Genomic DNA, 21,044 nt, shown 5'->3' with positions numbered 1-21,044 from the left:
AATAGTAAAATGGTTAAGGGCATGGGTTTGAGGAGCAAGACTACTTGGGCTTAGACCCTGGCCTTGAAACTGACCAGCTGCATGACCTAAGACCTTCTCCATGCCTCAGTCTGCACATGGAGACTGTAAACTATTAATAGGAGCTATAATTAATCCTCCTGGCAAGCCCATGAAGTGGGCACGAATAGTCTTCATACTTGTTTTTTTTTTTAATTTTTTAAAAATGTTTTACCTATTTCTGAGAGAGAGAGGCAGTGGAGGGTCAGAGAGAGAGGGAGACACAGAATCGGAAGCAGGCTACCTGTCAGCACAGAGCCCAATGCAGGGCTCAAACTCACGAGCTGTGAGATCATGACCTGAGCCAAAGTTGGACACTTAACCGACTGAGCCACCCAGGCGCCCCATTCATACTTGTTTTATAGGCCAGTCATGAGGGCTCAATGAGTAAATTATGTAATAACTTAGAACAGCTCCTGGCACATTGTACATATTGTATTATCTATTTACATTTTCTAAAGTTTTTTTAAAAAAATTGATTATTTTTGAGAAAGACAGTGTGAGCAACGAAGGGGCAGAGAGAGCGTGAGAATCTCAAACAGGTTCCACTCTGTCAGCGCAGAGCCTGATGTGGACCTGAGCCGAAGTCAAGACTTAGATCTTTAACCGAATGAGCCACCTAGATGCCCCTCTATTTACATTTTTAGTCTTGAACTTAGAATGCAGTAACAGTTTGTGGGTGGGGACAGTCATGTAGATGCCTCTTCATGGGGCATCAGCGATCTGAAAAATAAGTGAGGTCGAGAAAAGAGCGATTTAAAGGTTAAACTATTTAAATAGTTAAGTGTACGTCGCCTGAGAAGGAAGTGGCAGGTTGATAATAAACTGCTTGTTGGATCAGACTCTCATCTGCTTGCTAGCTCCCTACTGTCCCAGTGGTTTTTAGCAAATGGGTGATGTACTAAATGACAGCTGCCCCTGGATGAATGTTATATGCAGGAAGATTGTGGAGGTACATCTATGAGCAGGGGAGCTATGGGCAGGGTTTCTCTTTATTTTCTGGATTACAGTTTTTATTTCATCCTTTGACTCAAGCAAGCGTTGATGATGCATCAGGCCTTAGACATGCAAGAGTTGCTTGCCATGGGGTTCAAAATCTTGCTTTATTTCCTACTGTGGGTTTAACGGGTGAGAGTAAGGCATATGGCCTGTTTGTTCCGAAGAGGCCCTTTGAGGGAGCTTCAGGACCCTGGATGGTGTTTACATGTTCCCTCGGCCCTGTCGGGGACTTCGCTTTCTGAACAGGGTTCAGGTGTGGCTGATTTATTAAGCCGCCGGCCCTTGCTTCTCCAGCTGTGTCTTGTAAGACCTGTGCCCGATCCTTTGTTCAGGTTCTACCCATGTCTTTGCGTTCCTGAGACGCACATGGCATCTCTCCTCTCAGGATTGGTGGCATGCTTCCCGCTCCCCGGGTGCTCTTCCCGTGAGCCTCACCTAGCTCACTCACCTAGCTCACTCACCTCACTCAACATCATGATTTCCTCAAGCCTGTCCCCACACCCCCATTCCCCTGTGCTACGCCTTTCAAGAGATGGTGCGGATCACAGGCAGTTTCTGCTTGTGTGTTTGTCTGTCTGTACTTGAGAGGTTGTTAAGTCCCATTAGGGCAGGAAATATATCTGCCTTGTCCTCCAATGTGTCCTGATGGTCTAGTAGGCATTTAATAAAAGGAGGTGGGTCACATAATATTAAATGAGTTTCTGGTCTAATTTATAACCCCTCACTTCGCAGGTGAACACCTCTGGCTCCGAGAAGCTGGGTGGTTTATCTCCGCCCAGAACTAGTTAGTGGCGGCATGAGGACCACAACTCAAGTCATCTGGTTCCCAGGGCAACATACGGTCACAAAAACACAAAAGTGTCCTTAGCGCTGTTATGGTCAACCTGGGGTGATTTTTGAAAAAATACAAACTTTTCATTCAAATATACACATAGAAAAGTCTACAAATTATAAGTGTACAAGCTGGCAAATTTCTCAGAGTAAACACATTAGGACAAGATTTTTTTAAATGTTTATTTGGGTGGGGAGGGGCGGAGACAGAGGAGGACAAAGGATCGAGTCAAGATCAGTGCCAACAGCAGTGAGCCCTGCGCGGGGCCGGAACCCACGAACTATGAGATCACGGCTTGAGCTGAAGTCAGACGTTCAACCGACTGAGCCACCCAGGTGCCCCTAGAACAAGTTTTAATGATTAAAAATCAATGCAAATATGTATAATTAGTATAAACTCCATAAACTTGGTGGGAAAATAGTCACATTTTCTTTTCCCAGTTCATCACTTAAGCCCTTAAATTAACTCATGTGAGAGAGGCTGCTGCCCTGGCCTTTGCAGAGAGGATAATCCACTCCCCGGTTAAGTGCCCCTTACTTCAATTCAAAAACATACAGCTCTTAGCCCCTTCGGTTCCCATCATAACTGCCCCGGGACAGGTCCCAGGATCCACCACCTCTCAGACCAGAACTCCTGTCAGCCTTCTCTCCTGAGTCTGGCGTTTGAGGGGAGACACTTTCCCTTAAACATCCAGAGCACAGAGGATCTGAAGAAGGGTGTGCTTTTCCTCTAAACATCGGGCTATTCGCGCTTCGGACCAGATGACATAGCTTGCAGGAAAGGTGGTCTAGGAATTCCCACGTGCCCTACGCGCGTGCCCTAGGGGGTGAGGGGGCTTGAACAGGCAGCAAATTCGCTCCCTTTGCAATGTAACTTTGCTCCTCCCATCAAGCAGGGAGTCCATTTCTCCACTCCAGAAGCTGGGTTTGGTCATGTGATTTGCTTCGGCCAATGGGGCATTAGCCGGCCAGATGCACGTGGCGGCCCGCAGCGCTTGCTGGGAAGCTTGGCGTCTTTTGGTGCTGGGAGCTTTGAGCGCGCCCTGTGACCGAGTGCGGGCTAGCCTGCTGGGTGAGACCGCGTGGGGCAGGGACAGGCTGGTGCGGCCGAGGGCCCTTGCACCTGCCAACCGGCCAGATGTGAATGAGAACTTCAGCTCACCCACCAGCTCACCGCGGGGATCTGTCGCCGGGCCCAGATCGGAAGAACTGCGTGGCCGAACTACAGAATCGTGAACTAAATAAAATGGTGAGTCATCATTGCTTTGAAGTCGCGAAGTTTTGCGGTGATTTGTTGTGTGGCAATAGACAGAGATAAAAGTGATTTTCTGTCATAGTTTAGATTGTGCAGTGACTGGAACTTAAATAGTAAACCCACACTTGATACCCCTCAGATACAGTAGGGCCCGAGGTATGGATGGAGATAAACACGTGTATCCACATACATAGGGGAAAGGGCTTGGTTTTGTTGTTGTTGTTAGAAACAAACATCCCCGAGGAGGAGGAATGAGTGGGGAGGGGGAGAGTAGAGAAGCCCTTTAACTTCAGCTCTGTATATACCTCTATGTAGATATTTTTGCAATACATATATATTTAAAATATCACCTGGGTCATTTTTAAAGTTAAATACCCACATTATGCTGAGAGGCTCCCGTTATGTCCCCACTTTGTGGGTGGGGGGCCCAGTCCCCTCCCCTCTCAAGCACAGCCCTGTGGGGTTTTCTTTCCCTCAGGAGATGGAAGGAGATCCTCTCCATAAGCCTAAATGTTAGAGGCCCCACAGCAGCTTTGGAAAGCTCTCTGTGCCCCTTAGGTCTTTGTGTCCACTGATGGGCCTGGGGTGGTGGAAGGAAGGAGGGGAGGTAGAAGTGTGTTCTGCTCTTTCCAGAGGCGAGGGAATAACCTCAGATCATTGCGCCTGGGGTGGGGGAGAGTGCCCATGGCCTCGTTCCATCAACCCGTCTGCTGACTCAGAAGCTCCTTCCACTGGATGACTCAGTGGGAAAGTTGTGGGAGTTTAGGTTTTGAGTACAGAACAGTTGAGAGCAGATGGGGTCTGGGATTTCCAGAGGGGGGAAGAAAAAACCCAAACACACACACACACATACACACACACACACACATACACACATACACACACACGAAAACAAAAAGCAGGGGCTGTGTAGGAAAAAGCATGGCTGAGCAGAGAGGAAAATAATAGGTCACTGAAGCTCTTTACTAGGGATGAGTTTAATTTGGAAACTTTCTGAAAGTTTGCATGTCCCCTTGTTTAATTTTATTAGCTATCCACTCTCGGTCACTGTTATTATAAAGCCTTCTGGTGGGCAGTGATTGTTCTTGGTGGCCCAGCATTCCTTCTCTCTACTCCTCTTTCTTGAGGAAAACCCATTTCCTGGGATTTAGGTGAGGATGACCTCAAAACCTCTCTCCATGATCAGGAGTCAGCCCACGTGATTCTTGGAAATTCCTAATTCTTTCTGGAAATTCTAGAATTCTAGAAATTCTAGGAAAAAAGAAACAGACTCTGCTCTGTCCTTTTTTATATTTGCAGATCCCCTGTTGAAATTCAGTCTTGTCTTTGGTCTCTGTTAACCTTGTGAGCAGAGTTATTTTTAAGCTTATGTCCAGTAGCTCCAGCATCCAGAATCCTCCAGGTTTGTTTCTTTTTCTCCTCATTTTGTTGTTGTTACCGTCCATGTAGTCTTGTCTCTTTAAGTACCTGGGTTTTTTTCTTTTAATTTTTTTATATAGTTCACACACATTATATTAGTTTTAGGTGTACAATGTAGTGATTCAACTTAATATGTTATGCTCACAAGTGTAGCTACCATCTGTCACCATAATACCTGGTTATTTTTTTTATTATGTGCCAGATGTTATTTGAAAAAATTGTAGAAGTAATGTGAGGTTTATATAATGTAATCTTTCTCTGGGGAGGAATTACATTTGCTCCAAGACGGAACCTAGGAATGCTCATAATCCAGGATTACCTTAATCCAATTTCAGCGATTATGGTGATTCAAAGCTAGATTGCATCGCCAATGAGGATTCTTCTTCTTTTTTTTTTTTAATGTTTGTTTACTTTTGAGAAAGAATGAGTGGAGGAAGGGCAGAGAGAGGGGGACGGAAAATCTGAAGCAGGCTCGTGCTGACAGTAGAAAGTTCGATGCGGGGCGTGAACTCACGAATCATGAAATCATGCCCTGAGCTAAAGTTGAGGCTTAAATGACTGAGCCCCTGAGGCACCCTTTAACAAGGATTATTCTACTTTCACTTCATCCTCTGATTGGAATTCGGCCTTCAGTGTCCCATTTTCACATGTAGGGGTTACCAGCACCTCTCTCCCATACCTGGTGGGCTCTGATTCTCACTTTTAAAAGTTTACTTAGCCTGTTCAAGGGTATCAGACATCTTTTTTAAATTTTTTTAAATGTTCATTTATATTTGAGAAAGAGAGAGAGAAAAAAGAAAAAACAGTGCAAGTGGGGGAGGGGCAGAGAGAGAGGGAGACAGTCTGAAGCAGGCTCCAGGCTTCAAGCTTTCAGTACAGGGCCCTACACGGGGCTCAAACTCATGAGCTGTGAGATCATGACCTAAGCTAAAGTTGGATGCTTAACTGATTGAGCCACCCAGGCGCCCCCAAGGCTGTCGGAAATCTTGCTCATCCTCTCAATTACCTCTTCTAGAACTGGCAAACACCCAGGGAAAAAGCAAGCCCAAATGTACTACTTTGGATTTCCCTCTTCTCCATTGATTTAGTTATTTAAACTGCTTTGTTGTTATTATCTCTTTGGTGACTTTAAGTTGGTTTCTAAAAAATTAAATAGATGTGTCTGGCTTCTTTAGAGGTCCTCCATGGGAAAGTTGGTCCAAATTACCTAGCCCATCATTACTAGAATAAGAAGTCCTTTATGTAAAGTGGCACCTGTCTTGGGTGAGAATATATATGTAGAAGGTGGATTCATAGGAGTTAGTACATGAAGGCTCCGCCTTAGGAAAGGAAATCAGATTGAAGCTCTGGGAAGGAAGCTGTCCACTGAGGAAGTACAGGCTAGAGAAATATAGCAGTTCAAAGAGAATCACAGTGGATTTAGTTCTCTCTCACACAACAGTCTGGAAGAAGGGGGTTAAGCTCTGATCCAGAACCATCCAAGGACCCAGGTGTCTGTCGGGTATCTTGTTACTCCAGGAGAGCCTCGTGGTCCCTGTCCTCAGAGCCAAGTAACCATATTAGCATTCTGATTGGGGATGGGGGCAGCAAGAGAAAGAGGAGAGCAACCAGGTAGTTTGGGATTTTTAAAAAAGATATAATCTGGGGGGCGCCTGGGTGGCTCAGTCGGTTAAGCATCCGACCTCAGCTCAGGTCATGATCTCACGGTTCGTGGGTTCGAGCCCCGTGTCCAGCTCTGTGCTGACAGCTTGGAGCCTGGAGCCTTCTTCAGACTCTGTGTCTCCCTCTCTCTCTCTCTGCTCCTTGCCTTTTTGCACTCAGTCTGTCTCTCTCAAAAATAAACAAACATTGAAAGAATAAAAAAAAAAAAGATATAATCTGGAAGTTGACCTCACTTCCATCCATGCGTTCTTGATCCAAACTAATTATCTACACAGTCCTATCTAGAGGTAAGAGAGGGTACATAAGGTCGTGTTGGAAAGCCCTGTGGTCTGTTAAAAGTAGCGGTGGAGTGGGGCGGGCGATGGCTGTAATAGTAAGCGGGGTAAGGAAGGGGTGGATCCTGAGGAACTGTTAGCAATCTCTGCCGTGGCCCTAGTTAAGCGAGGTAGAGAATGACATGTCATACCATGTCAGGGCTAATGGGACAGGGAGGAGAGACACCCGTGTGACCTCACAGGAAAGTAGGGCCACCTGCTGTTTCTGTGTGTCAGGGGAAAGTGACTTTGAGTCAAAATTGAGTCTGCGTCAGAATTACCTAGAAGGCTTGTCAAAGTATAGATTGTTGGATGTTAGCCCCTAGAGCTTTGATTCTGTGGGTCCAAGGTGGTTCTGAGAAGTTTTATGTCTAACAGTTTGCCAGATGATGCTGATGTTACTGGTCCAGGGAGACCATCTCATCTTAAACGTTGAGAACCTTCTCTCTGTGCCAACACGCTTGAATTGGTTTTGTTTGTAAGAACCGACAGAGACCGGTGTGCATAGCAGTAATAATATAACGGAGCCCTACATTCTCAGCTGTGAAGTTCTGGAATCCTTTCATCATTGTACTACTTAGGACATCATTGTAGTTAGGACTAGATCAGCCCCTTAACAGAGAGGAGCATAACCACTTTACTTTTGATTTCCTTATACTCCTTTTTCTTTCTCCAGGCTAATTCCAGTAGAATATCTTGGAAAGTCATTTAAACCCCTTCACTTGAAGTATCTCTGATGAGCCGATTTCACTGTCTTTACTTCACAAAGATATGTGCAGTGTATTATTTTTATAGCTGTTTATTTATATTTTAATGAGAATTTTGTGAATATAGGCCTTGGTTCTTCAGGGCAAAATGGAACATGACTTATTTATTCGCTTCCTCCCTTTTTGTCTGTGTGTGGCTTATTTTTTCTCTTTTTAAAATTTTTAATTTTTTTTCGTAGTTTATTGTCAAGTTGGTTTCCATATAATAGCCGGTGCTCATCCCAACAAGTGCCCTCCTCCATGCCCATCACCCCCTCCCCCTCCCCCCATCTGCCCTCAGTGGTTCTCAGGATTCAAGAGTCTCTCATGGTTTGCCTCCCTCCCTCTCTCCCCAACCATTTTTCCCCTTCTCCTCCCCCATGGTCCTCTGTTAAGTTTCTCCTGATCCACTTTTAAATGAAAACATATGGTATCTGTCCTTCTCTGCCTGACTCATTTCGCTCAGCATAACACCCTCGAGTTCCATCCATGTTGCTACACATGGCCAGATTCCATTCTTTCTCATTGCCATGTAGTATTCCATGGTATAGATAAACCACATCTTCTTGATCTTTTTGTCAGTTGATGGACACTTAGGTTCTTTCCATGATTTGGCTATTGTTGAGAGTGCTGCTATGAACATTGGGGGACATGTGCCCCTATGCCTCAGCACTTCTGTATCCCTTGGGTAAGTTCCTAGCAGTGCTACTGCTGGGTCATAGGGGAGTTCTATGTTAATTTTTTGAGGAATCTCCACACTGTTTTCCAGGGGGGCTGCACCAGTTTACATTCTCCACAACAGTGTAGGTCACTTCCTCCCTTTTTTGAGGTAGCTGAACTTCTATACCCTAATTTATAGAATGAAGTAAAAAACCAAAGGCAGATCAATTTGAAAATAATTATGTTTCCTGAGGAAATTAACCCAAACTGGAAGGAATCTATTTGTAGGCTTCATTTTTGATGACTGATACGAACAGCTTAGCTGAGTTTGGATTGTTGTATTTCCAATTCCAAGAGGCATTTCGCAGGCAGGCATGCAGGGGAAAGAGAAAGGGGACATTTTTAACCCTTTGGTATCACAGTCGGCCCCAAGCAGGACATGAGAAAACACACCTCAGAAAACGGGAAGGAGTGCAAATATAAAGAGAACAACAAATGAAGGGTCAGTAGCGACAGAAGCAAGGCCCAGGGAGAAGGCTACCGCTAAAGTCACCTAGTGCACTTTATTTTTCCATTTATTTATTTGTTTAGAGAGAGACAGGGTGGGGAGCAGAGAAAGGAAGATACAGAATCCCAAACAGGCTTCACACTGTCAGCACAGAGCGGCTCAGACGTACAGACTGTGAGATCATGACCTGAGCTGAGATTAAGCCTCAGACACTTAACCCACCGAGCCAGCCAGGCACCCCCTCAGGCAGTGCACATCTTATTTCCTCAAATCCTAGGGGGTCCAATATGGTGGGAACAAGCTGAAGGAACCGTTTCAGAGAAATTTTGGCAAGTGTCTTGATAATAGGTTCAGAGCTAGGTCGCTGCAATCATTCTGTCAGAAATGCAGGCAAAAGCTTTGAATGAAGAGAAGGTCAAGAGACGCAGGTGGGAGAAGGTCAGTTAGGGCAAAGGCTGCTCCTCGGCTTTGTCTCAGAAACGTTCAGGGGTTTCGATGTCAGATGAGAGGTAACTGTCAGTCAAGCATGCCGCAGTGAGAGGGCCATCGGTTAGAGGCTGGTTCAAACAAGTAGGTGAGACTGCCCGGCTGCCAGCGCGGCTCTCCCTGAGGCTGAGTTAGAAGACGCTTCCTTCAAAGCTACCCCTCCAGAATGGCCTGAGCAAATGAAAGCCCTCAGATTCCAAGAGCACACGAGAGTTTTTCCCTCTGAAAATTGGCAACTCTTAAACACTTTTATAGAGTCTGGGGTCCTTGCCTTTGTGGGAACAGTGCAAAAACCTGTTACTGCTTTGCATTTCAGAACGTATGTCTTTATTTCACCAACCTGATAAAGGAGCTTGAACTTGAAAGATGGCTATAGAGCACATCAAGCAGTATTTTTTCCAAATATGTCCTTTATTTAATGTTTTCTTAAAAATTATTATTAAAGTACATGTTAGCACCCCCCCCCCCAGGAAATCCCCTTTTGTCTAAATCTCCCCCACTCCTGGTCACTACCCCCCACCAAAAGAAATCCCTGTCCTGTCACCTAACAATGTTGACTAGTTTTGTCTGTTTTTGTCCTTTATATAAAGAGAACCGTACAACATATATTCTTTTGCATCTGGCTTCTTTCATGTTCTCTGCTGTGTGTAGTTGTTGATGATGCATTCTCGTTGCCTCACGGTATTCATTGTCTGAATATACCCGTTTATTTATTGATTTTTCTGTTGATGGGTATTTGAGTAGTTTCCAATTTGAGGCTATTATGCTGCTCTGAACTTTCTAGTTTATGGCTTCTGGCGAGCAAATGTTCACATTCTGTTGGTGCTTTCTTTTTCATTGTAGAAACAGTTTACCATCCCCCACTTTGGGTCAGGGATTATCTGGTAGTTGCTGTCAGAATTTACGAGGGAACACATGGGGGCCTCTAAGAGCAAAGCCCAGGTGACTGGTGAAGATGGTCAGTGTGGTTTCTAAATCCTGCATTGGCAAAGTGACTCTACCCGAGTCTCCTCCCTCTCCGTAAGTGCTCTTATTTAACCCTCCTGACAGTAGTTCCATTTCCCCCCTACATTTTTGAAATGAGGAAGTTGAGGCACAGAGAAGCCAAAATCCCAGCAGATAGAGGAGCCAGAATTGAATCCAAGAGGTCTGATTCCAGAAACTGAACTCTTTGTCACTCAGCTTTGTCACCTCTGTACCTTCATCCTCCTCTCTCTCTCAGTCGGGTGGATCCTTCTCATCAACACTTAAATATGCCTTAGCTTGGGGCACCTGGGTGGCTTAATCTGTTAAGCGTGTAACTTCTACACTACAGCCCAGGTCATGATCTCACAGTTTGTGAGTTCGAGCCCCGCACTGAGCTGTCAGCACAGAGCCTGGAGCCTCCTTCAGATTCTGTATTTCCCCCTCTCTCTGCCCCTCCCATGCTCATGCTCTGTATCTCTCTGTCTCTCAATAATAAATAAAAACGTTAAAAATTAAAAAAAAATATGCCTTAGCTTGCAGTCCTAAATGCTACCCTCCCATGACCACACATCTCCTTTGAGCTGTCCCCCCTCTTCTGCCCTTCACCCCCTTTGTTCCTGAAGGAGTTGCCTGTTTGCCTCCTCTCAGCTTCCTCACCTCACTCCAGCCTGACTTCAGCCCCTACCATTTAACATGTCAGATCCTGCTAAGGTCACCAGTGACCTCTCTGTTGCTAAATCCAGTGGTCGTCATGTTGTTTCTAATATTGTTGATCACTCTCTCTTGAAACTCTTATTTCATGACTCCAGTAACTTTCCCAGGTCTCATCCTACCTCTTTAATCTCTCCTCAGCCTTTTGTGCTGGCGAATCCTCTCCTGTCTGACTTTAAATATTGCAGTGACTCTTGCCTCATCAGTGGGATCCTTCTCTTGAATTCCACACCTTTCCCCTAAATCAGCTCATCTCCACCCAAAGCCCCACATTTACCATCTGTACCTGGAGTGTCCCACATGAGTCTCTCCCAGAAGAGATCTAGCTTGGACCTTTCCTCTGGGTTCCAAACCTGTATATCAGACTGTCCACTCCACCTCTCCACTTGGTGCTTCCTAAATTTAGCTTCCCTGGAGTGAACTCATGAGCTCTCCCATCTGCAACCTGCTACTTCCCATTATCAAGTCTATGTCGCCATTATCTATCCAACTGCACAGTCATTCTTGACATCTTCCACTTCCTGGCCCCCAAATCTAATCATTCACTAGGTTTCTTCAACATTTCTCCTAGTTGCTTCTCAAATTTCTCCACTGTCCCCAATTCTAGTCTTGAGTTACCTTTATCTCTGACCTGGATTAGTTAAAATCACTTCCTGAAAGGTTTGCTTACATTCCTTCTTATCTTTGCATTCTTCAAATGGCAGCCAGAGCGATCATTTAAAAGTGCAAATCCAATCCTATCACTCAGCTCCCCAACTTAACAAACCAACTCTTAGTCCCTCATACTTTGTCAGCTTCCCTGCCCCACACGGCCCCCACCTTTTCACACCTTCTATGCCACGACCCTCTCTTGTGGCCATGAACTTCTCCTGCAGAGCTTCACTCAAACTTCACTTCCTCTGAGAAGCCTTCCCTGAGCCCTCAGATGAAGTCAGGACCCTCTGTTATGTCTTAGAGTCTCCCCTACTTGTCTTTCACAAAGCTGTTGATGACTGTAATTATTTCATTGTGTAAATAGTTGCTTGGCCAATGTCCCCTGATAGAATGTTAAGCTCCAAAAGGGCAATAACTATTCTGGCGTGGTTCTCTGTCTTGTTTCCGGTACCCAAAATGGTTTTTTATCTCTAACAGGCTCAAATACACAAATATATAAATGAATGACTTGTCATCTTTAGAATTTTCAACTCCATCTCTTCTGATTATTCCATACTCGTATTTTATCAATATGTTTAGACTGTTCATAAAAATCAGATTAGATTATGCGAATTTGGCCTATGTGGCTACTGTATTACCAGCATCAAAAAGAGATGGTTTTAGGGGTGCCTGCGTGGCTCAGTTGGTTAAGCATCCAACTCTTCATTTCGGCTCAGGTCACGATCTCGCAGTTTGTGAGTTCGAGCTCCACATCAGGTTCTACACTGACAGTGCAGAGCCTGCCTGGGATCCTCACTGTTCCTCTCTCTCTCTCTGCCCCTCCCTTGCTCATGCTCATGCTCATGCTCTCTCTTTGAAAAAACAATAAACTTAAAAAAAAGAGATGATTTTATACATCCAACATCATTATCCATCAGAGACTTCAAAATAAAACCACAACGAGATACTAGTTCACACTCACTAAGATGGCTATAGTAAAAAAACACATGTTGCGACATTGTAGAGAATTGGAACTCTTCTATACTGCTGGTGGGAATGCAAAATGGTGCTGTCACTTGGGAGAACAGTCTGGCACGTCCTTGATATGTTAAACATGGAGTCACCATACATCTCAGCAATTCCACTCCTAGAAACATGCCTAAGAGAAATGAAAACATGTCCATACGAAAGATGGTACATGAACGTTCCTATCTACATTATTCACAATAGTCAAAAAGTGAAAATAATCCAGTGTTTATTTGTATTTATTTAAGGTTTTATTTACTTATTTGGAGAGAGAGAGAACATGAGTGGGGTAGGGGCAGAGAGAGCAGGCAAGAGAGGATCTCACACAGGCTCCGTGCTGTCAGCACAGAGCCCGGCATTGGACTGGAACCCAGGAACCATGAAATCATGACCTGAGCTGAGATTCAGAGCTGGACAGATGCTTTACCAACTAAGTCAGCCAGGTGTCCCGATAATCCAAATGTCTATAAACTGATAATTGCGTAAACAAAATGTGGTATATCCATGCAATGGAATATTATTTGCCACTAGAAAGAAATGAAGTACTTCCATATGCTACGACATGGATGAACCTGGGAAATGTGCTCAGTGAAAGAAGCCAGTCACAAAGGACCGTGTATTATGTGACTCTTCTGTTAGAACATGTAGAATAGGCAATTTTACAGAGACACAAAGTAGACTGGTGCTTGTCTAGGGTCATTGGGGGTCGGGGAGATGAGGACTGGCTACTAACGGGCAGGTTTGGGTTTATTACGGGTGAGGAAAATGATCTGCGATTCACTGTAGTGTGGTACATCTCTGTGAATGTACTAAAAACCATTGGGTTGTACCCTTTAAGGGGGTGGATTATATGATATGTGAATTATATCTCAGTAAAGCCGTTAAAAAGAAAAAGATGGTTTACTTTTGAGGGTAAACTGAAAGCACATCATCCCTACTAGTTCTCCCCCTTAGGATTGTTGTGAGCATGAAATGAGTTAACATAGGCAGTGCACTTAGCATTGTGCCTGGCACATGGTAAGTGTATACTAAATATTACCTGTTAGTACGCTGATCAAAAACTAGAAGATTTAATTTTGTTACAGAAAAAATAGAGCCATGGCTTATATTTTGCAGTTTAAGTGGCTGTTATTTGTGGACTTTTGCAAGTCCTATCACATATCCACTATGTTTATTTTTCCCCTTCTGGGGAAGTCAAGGGCGCAGACCTCCCTCCACCTCATCCTTGCCCTATTACAACAGGGTGCAATAATACAGATGAACACGAGGGGGCAGCATGCAATTACAATAAAAAAAAAAAGGGGGGGTACTCTTGAAATTCAGACCAGATCTAAAACATCTAGTATAAAGAAAAGTGAAACATCTTTCTTTAATAGAGTGTCCTGTAGTATTCTTCTACAGGAGGGAAATATTACTATATCAGAAGGGTATTGCCGCTAGAAGGCTGACCACAGCATTACTCAGATTCCACCGACATGTGCCTGCCATAGAGAAACTTCTAGCCATTTGCTCACATGCTGTATACTCTGTATGCTGGCTCTCATGAGAACACTTAGCTTTTCCTGTGAGTTCGCCTCTCCGAGGGGAGGCTATGGCTAGAGACATTTGGGAGCCTATGTTAGCATAGAGCTGCCTTTCAAAGCACTTACTGTTGTATCTGAGCTTGGGGGATGGGGACTGTTGTGTTTCAAACCCCAGGCTTCCCTTAGATTTTTGATGACTTGCTGCTGAGGTATCTGTGTTCCCATTTGACATGAGTTCTTCAAGACCAGCAACGATACCTCACGTCACTAAAGTGTGTAGTACCTGGCATGTCTAGTGAAGCTGAGTAAGTGTCTACTGGACTAAACTATCCTATGAGCTGAGCCTGGAAAAAGAGAAATTCTGATCAGCTTGTACACAAGCCATGGGACTTCCCCCAAGGAGGACTATTCTTTGGTTATTCTTTCTATAGTACAAAATCAGTTTGTGCTCAGAGTGGAAAAATCCACCAAAGGGAACATCTAACTACTCAAAATCCCATCTACCCAAATCTGCGGAACACCACAGATTGTTTTCACTTTATGTCAAAGCATAATACCTAAATGTGTGTGTGTGTGTGTGTGTGTGTGTGTGTCTGTCCGCGCGCGCGAGCACGCACACGCATGCATACACACTCACAGTGTTTACATTTATGGCAGCATGGAACATAGTTTTCCATGGTATGGTGCTATCTTTAGCTAATCCCCCTCTTTTGGGAATTTACATTGTTTCTAAATTTTCTTTTAAAGAGCAGTCTGGTGAATATCCTTGCAGCTGCATCTTACCCCCACATTCTTCATTAGTTCCTCAGGATAAATTCCCAGAAGCAGACTTTCTGGGTGATGGGTAACTTCCGTTGTCACCAACAGTGACAGTGCGCTTGATCAGATGAACAATTTTGATTAAACATCACACCAGAATTCTGTAATCGTGTCTGCATAGTGTCATCACCACTGAAAACACTTGGTGAACTCCAGGCTAGAAATCAGGCGCGAGAAAAGAAATCTTAATCTTTCCTCTTGCCTTTGATCTCGGACTCTTCAAGAAAATCCAGTTTATCTCAAAAGGACAAGGAACGCAACGGAGATTCATGTGAATGTGCCACCAGGGTCAGGAGGTAACACAGAGAAACACAGCGAGCACAGAGTGTGCTAGATGCCCCCCAAAGCCAGCTCCCATTGTAAGTGTCCTGACAGAACTGCTTACGAAGTTGAAAAAGGAGGCTCGTGGCATTTGACACCTGGCAAATCCTCTTGATTCTTTACCAGTCTGAAAGTGTTTTCTTTCTTGTTTTCTCTCCCCTGTCATTTTTTCTAAAGCTTTTTGGAAATTAGAATGGAATTACTTCCTCAGCAGCTAACGACCCTGCTGGATTGCAATAAGGAAGCCCCTCGTGACTGGCTTTTTTCTTAAAGGTTCCCAGGCTCCTCTTTCTTGAGATGTTAATGATACACACAAAGAACTACATATTTAAAAATATGTTTATGGGGATCTTGTCGTGGGAGGAGAGAGAGATGGCTGTATGAACTGGGGCTCAGTACTTCTGACTCGAGGGGTCTTTCCCGCGTGGCTACGGATGGATGGGAAGAAGGGTATAGCCGTTGCACTGGTTTTTTACTAAATTCTGTTCATTTGGAGGGGTCTGGGGAGAGGGCTGATTGGTTCATGGGGGGACGAGACCACAGCTAACTCAAGCCACCCCTTGGTGCTGCCATATATATTACTGCATTGTATAGAAAAGCTCACAATGGCTCTGGGAAGCCTACCTCGTTACCCGTAGGCTGATTTTCCAGGCCCTCCGCAGTATAACCTTCCCTCTGCTCTTCTAGCCTTCGTATCTGCGCCTTCTCTAGCTGCGCATGGATGCTTGGCTTCCCTCTTGCTGTGCCCCTCTAGCCACAGCTGTGGCTAACAGCTCTGTGCACTTGTGGCCCAGTAGCTCTCACCTGAACTGCCCTGAGAATCCCACACTCGCTGCCTGGCCCTGCGGGGCGGACACACTTGCCTCTTGGTTGCCTCCCAGATGTGTGAGGGACTCCCCAGGCTGTGGGGCAAACTTTGATCATGGTGGATGGGAACTGATGGCTGAAGGCCCCCCTCTTCTGTCTGTGAGGTGGGCGATTCTCAGGTCCTTCTGCATGGTTCCTCAGAAGCCTCCAGTGGGACTAGGCCCCAGATGTCCCCGTGGTGACCAGCTGATATCACACCCTTGGGCTGGCTTTCCCTCCTTGCCTGTTCCCCCCTTCCCCACCCCTCCCCTCTGTTCCCTGTGGGAAACAACAGCCACTCTCCTGATGGCTCCTTTCTGGTTACGGTCCTAGTTCTTCATCTATTCATTTTTGTTTTTAATGTTTTATTTATTTCTGAGAGAGACAGACAGCGTGAGCAGGGGAAGGTCAGAGAGAGGGAGATACAGAATCTGAAACAGGCTCCAGGCTCTGAGCTGTCAGCACAGAGCCCGATGTGGGGCTCGAACCCACAAACTGTGAGGTCATGACCTGAGCCGAAGTCGGACGCTTAACCACTGAGCCACCCAGGCGCCCCCACCTATTCATTTCTTTAATGCCATTTGGGACCTGGTCTGGGGAAGGGCCTAAAATATACAAAGGAATCAGACACTAGCCTTGTTCTTGAGGAGCTTGTAGTTTAAGAGGAGACAAATGGCTGAAAACTGGCAGCGGGACATTGTGAGTGTTGGTCCGGAGAACCAAGGCATGGGGGGCATGGGGGAGAGGACAGCCGGCCCCGTCTGGAGTACCTGGGGAGGTTTTCTTGTGTGGAAGGTGATTTGCCGGAAGAAAGTGGAGAAAAACTTCCCAGGCTGAGGGAAGGTCAGGAATGCTCTATGTCTGGAACCTGTGGAAAGTTTGGGGACCCCGGAGTGGATGACGCACGAGGAATGTTCATAGAGGAGTTTCTCAGAATCTGGGGGCTTGCGACATCCGGGGAGGTCAGAGAAAGGGGTGCTGAGTGGCTTCCTGTGTGTCACCAGCCTGGTTTTGTCCTTCTGTACAGGTGGCCCATCCACCCTGGCCTTAGCTACTAAGGTGGACGTCTACAGGGGTGGACTTGGGACAGGCCCGAGGCCCGAGTCTGCCGCGGCGCTCCTGAGAAACTGCGTCTTGTCTCACCTAGCTCAGCTAGTCATGTATGAGAGTTATTTGGCATCGGCTTCTTGCTCTCAAGAAGAGCCAGCCCATGGCCAGCGTCTCTGGAACAGTTAGGAGTGGTGAGGAGGTCTATCTTTCACCCCCAAGGCGAATGCCTGTATCTCTGCCCTGGCAGATGGGCTTGTGTAGGTTTCCGTTTTCTCAGCCATGAACCAATCCTGCAGTGTGGCTTTCCACTGCTGATGGTGGCTTTCCACTGACCCCCACCCCTTTGTGGTGACCGTGTAGCTCCTGACCCAGGGCCGGGTCAGTGACTTGCAGAGTGGAGCAGACCATCTGATTGGTGGCTGGCCCAGTCAAGCAGGCCCTCTCTTGAGTGTGTGTGTGTTGGGGGGGGGGGGTGGCTTTGAGTCAGCAGCAGGTGGTGGAGGGTAGAAATTAAAGGGCACACAGAGAAGGTCCCAGGCAGAAGCGGCGAGGGAGAGAGCAGGAGAGCAGAGAGGGGCAGGGTGCCGGTGACAGGGGGGACAGGGACAATGTGGCTGAGTCACAGTGATGCGGCAGTCCTGCGAGCTGTGAGATAGTGAGGGATCCTCAAAGTGGCCTGGACGATCTTTCTGTTTCTGAATGACACGCCAGACTCCAGAAGCCTATGTGTATGGCCTGGGCCTGTGCTCTCCACAAAAACAGACACATACGCTCCTATCCTAACACAGAAGAACATCAGGAGCTCCGCTGCCTGGGGGTGTGGATGCTGGCCCTGCTGCTTACTCCTGTGTCAACTCTGTGCCTCAGTTTCCTCTTTTGTAAACCAGGCTAATATTAGTGGCTGTGTCATGGGGTTGTGTTGATGACTGAATGGGCAAATGGGCAGAAAAGCCAGGCACAGGTGGAACACTCTCTAACCAGGTTGTGGTCTGGGAATGGACCGAATGCTCACTTGGCTGATTGAGGAGTGTAAGGGACCATTTACAAATGGCTGTGGGTGAGATGCAGGGACACCAACAAAGGATGGTGGGGCACCCTGGGGGCAGTGCCTGCAGGAAGTGTTTACCATTCCTAGCTTGATGGGGTGAGGGGGGCAGTTAACCAGACACCCAGCAATCTCTCGAGAGGGCAGCGGGACAGGACCTGGGGGCTTTGGACAAAGGTGCAGCTGGGCCAGTTGGCCCTACAGGGAAGAAGCAGAGGGGTTACAGACCCCCAAGCCCTCTCTTCCCTTACTCTGATATCCTGCCCATGCCACCCAAAGACCAATCTGATTGGAAGTGAAAATAGAAGGCATTTCAGCAGATGCTCAACACTAAAATCCACCAGCCAGGGCCCAGAGCAGGTGGTGAAGGGTGGGAGAGAAGGGACAGCCAGGGGAGTCTCTTGGGCACAAATGGCCACTGACATGAATACTGCTGTGGTGATGATTACAGTAAATGCCTGACACCTGAGAACTCGACTGATTTCCATTCCTTGCAAGCCAAACAGCCCGGCACCATCAGAAAACAAAGGGTGACGCCTATAGGCCGCATAGGTCTGGTCTGCTGGCCATCACAACGCACTCTGTCGACAGCTGGTCCCCTCACTAGCTGGTCAGAACTCTGCAGGCCTTTCGGCTTTATATCTTCAGCACACAGCACAGGACCAGGTACATGTCACCAGGCACGTGACCCCGATGGGCTCTGACTGAAGGAACCTGGGAGAAGCATCAGGCCTTTTTATTTAAACCACAAGCTCTTTGATTCCCCCTCAAAGCCAATACAGAGGAACGAAAACTCTTACAACCAATGTTTCACTGGATTCATGTATCAAAGTTTATTGTACCTACTCAAAAGGTACTCTTTAATCCCCCGCTTTGGAAAGTTAAGGGAAAAAAAAAGATGAAAAAGCAAAACTCAGACTGTGGCAGTGGGATTTGTATTCTGCGCTGTCGGGGCGACCGGCCTCCCGCAGATAGGATCGCAGATAGAAGCGGGGAGGCAGCTTGCGCGGAGGATGCTGAGTCACGGAGAGAGGGCGCTGGCTGCCGGGCTGAGCCGATTACTGAAGCAAACAGGCAGGGTGTGTGTGTGAATATGTAATTTACATTACACAAGTCGGAGAGAGGAGGTTGAAGGGCTTGCCAGGTTTGGGTGAGGGAGGCGGCCAGACCAGCCCAGGCTCTTCCCTGGTCCCTTCTGGAGTCTGCCGCGTTGGTGCCAGGCCCCGGGGCTTCCCTGATCTCACTGACTCAGGTCCCTGCGGGACACTGAGGCTGTAAATGCACAAAGCCTGTGGTCATTTGGAACGCCTGAATTGGAGTCCTGGTGCATGTTTTCACCTCTCTGATCTTCGTCGCTGAGTTAGTGTTGCCCAAAGTGGAAGTCACCCTAGGCCACCATTTGAATTTTTGCCCCTTCTGTGTTTTACCTGTATCATTCACTGAATGTTTTTCTTTCAGAAACTGACCTTTTGGGGGCACTACAAACAATTTGTGTTTGAAAAGGAAACTATATCACTATCAAAAGTGGAGCGCTAGACTCAAATACCATAAATAAAGTAACCATGCATAGAAATGCAAAGAAGTTCCTGGCCTCCAGCCTGGCTAACTGAATTTGAGAGCAGAATGATTTCAAAATAACTCCATCCCTTTCAGTTGATTGGTTGTCCTGAGAAACCTCTCTCCCTTCTCTGTTGGTCCCTATAATCTGTAATCACTGATTCAAAATTAGATTGGAGCCAGAGGGGTGCTGGGAGTTGGTATATGTTTAACAACCAGCTCTCCAAAAATATAAATGCACACACACACACACACACACACAGATGCAAACTGAGTAGACATCTTACTGTTAATAACAACCTGTGGCATACATTTTATAAATAAAACTATTTGTAATACTTTTTATTGTAAATTCTGTATAGTCTTTTGATTCCCTCAGAATGTTTTCCTTGTTCTTTGAGACACTCACTTATCTGTACCAACCTGAGGTTGAAATTGATGAACAGGTGTGGTTACAACACAAAACTTGGTTGATACTAGCAAGGTCAAAGTGAAGAAACAAAGACGTGTGTCAGCATTTCACTAGTTTATCAATGTCATGAATGATGTGAGTGACTTCATTGCTAAATTGTGTAATAGTTTTCAAGTACTAGAAAAATATTTCCTGTTTCTATTTACGATGTAATGATTCCAACTATGACACACTTTTTACTTAAAGCGGTACAACTAGTATTTTTTCTTCACTTTTTTAAGCCTAGACAAAACTATAAGTAAGCCACAATTCCGAGCATTTGCTGATTTCTGTGGTGTAAATACTCTGACCATGACCTACTTCAAATTACCTATGTGCCATCACACTGAGTGTTATGTAGGGTTGAGAGATGTACCACAGCTCACCCTTTCTAGGATTCCACCGTACAGATAAACTAGACACAAATAACCTCAGCAGCCTGGGTGCTAGTTAATGAGGTGAAATCATTGGGAAGGTGGGAGTATTTAATGCTTTTGTTTTTAATATAATTTATTTAATAGTAATTTTATATAAATTGGTTTTTAATAACGGCTGTTCATCAACTGGATCTCTGGACTCCTCAAATATTCGCTCACAACTTGTGTCAGCTTCACTATACTGCTGATTGTAAGTTTAGAAATTGTAGCCTTATCTTGAAAACAGGCAAGCTGCGTATGCACCCTTCATAGGACCAGGATCCAGAATAATCTTTGCTCTCCATTGATGTACATACTCCACTTGGCTCTACCTCAAAGGAATAGCAGAGTTTGTCTCTCTCCTTATTTCTCTAATTTCACATCCTCTACTTTCCTTCTTCTTCTTCTTTTTTTTAATTTTTCAATGTTTATTTATGAGAGACAGAGCATGAGCAGAAGAGGGGCAGAGAGAGAGAGAGACAGAATCTGAAGCAGGCTCCAGCCTCTGAGCTGTCAGCACAGAGCCCAACGTGGGACCTAACCTCAGGAACTATGAGATCATGACCTGAGCCGAAGTTGGATGCTTAACAAACTGAGCCACCCAGGCTCCCCTCCCTTTATTTTCCTTCTTATTAACTCTGCTCCCAGATATTTCTCAAACATACCAGGCATATCCACCCCAGGACCTTGGCACCACTTGCTATTTTCCTTGCCTAGAATGTTCTTCCTTTACATGTGTGCAT

The sequence above is a fragment of the Hyaena hyaena genome, unplaced genomic scaffold (assembly GCF_003009895.1).
Source record: "Hyaena hyaena isolate Hyena2069 unplaced genomic scaffold, ASM300989v1 scaffold_186, whole genome shotgun sequence".
Lineage (NCBI taxonomy): Eukaryota > Metazoa > Chordata > Mammalia > Carnivora > Hyaenidae > Hyaena > Hyaena hyaena.
Note: the sequence above shows the minus strand (reverse complement) of the source record.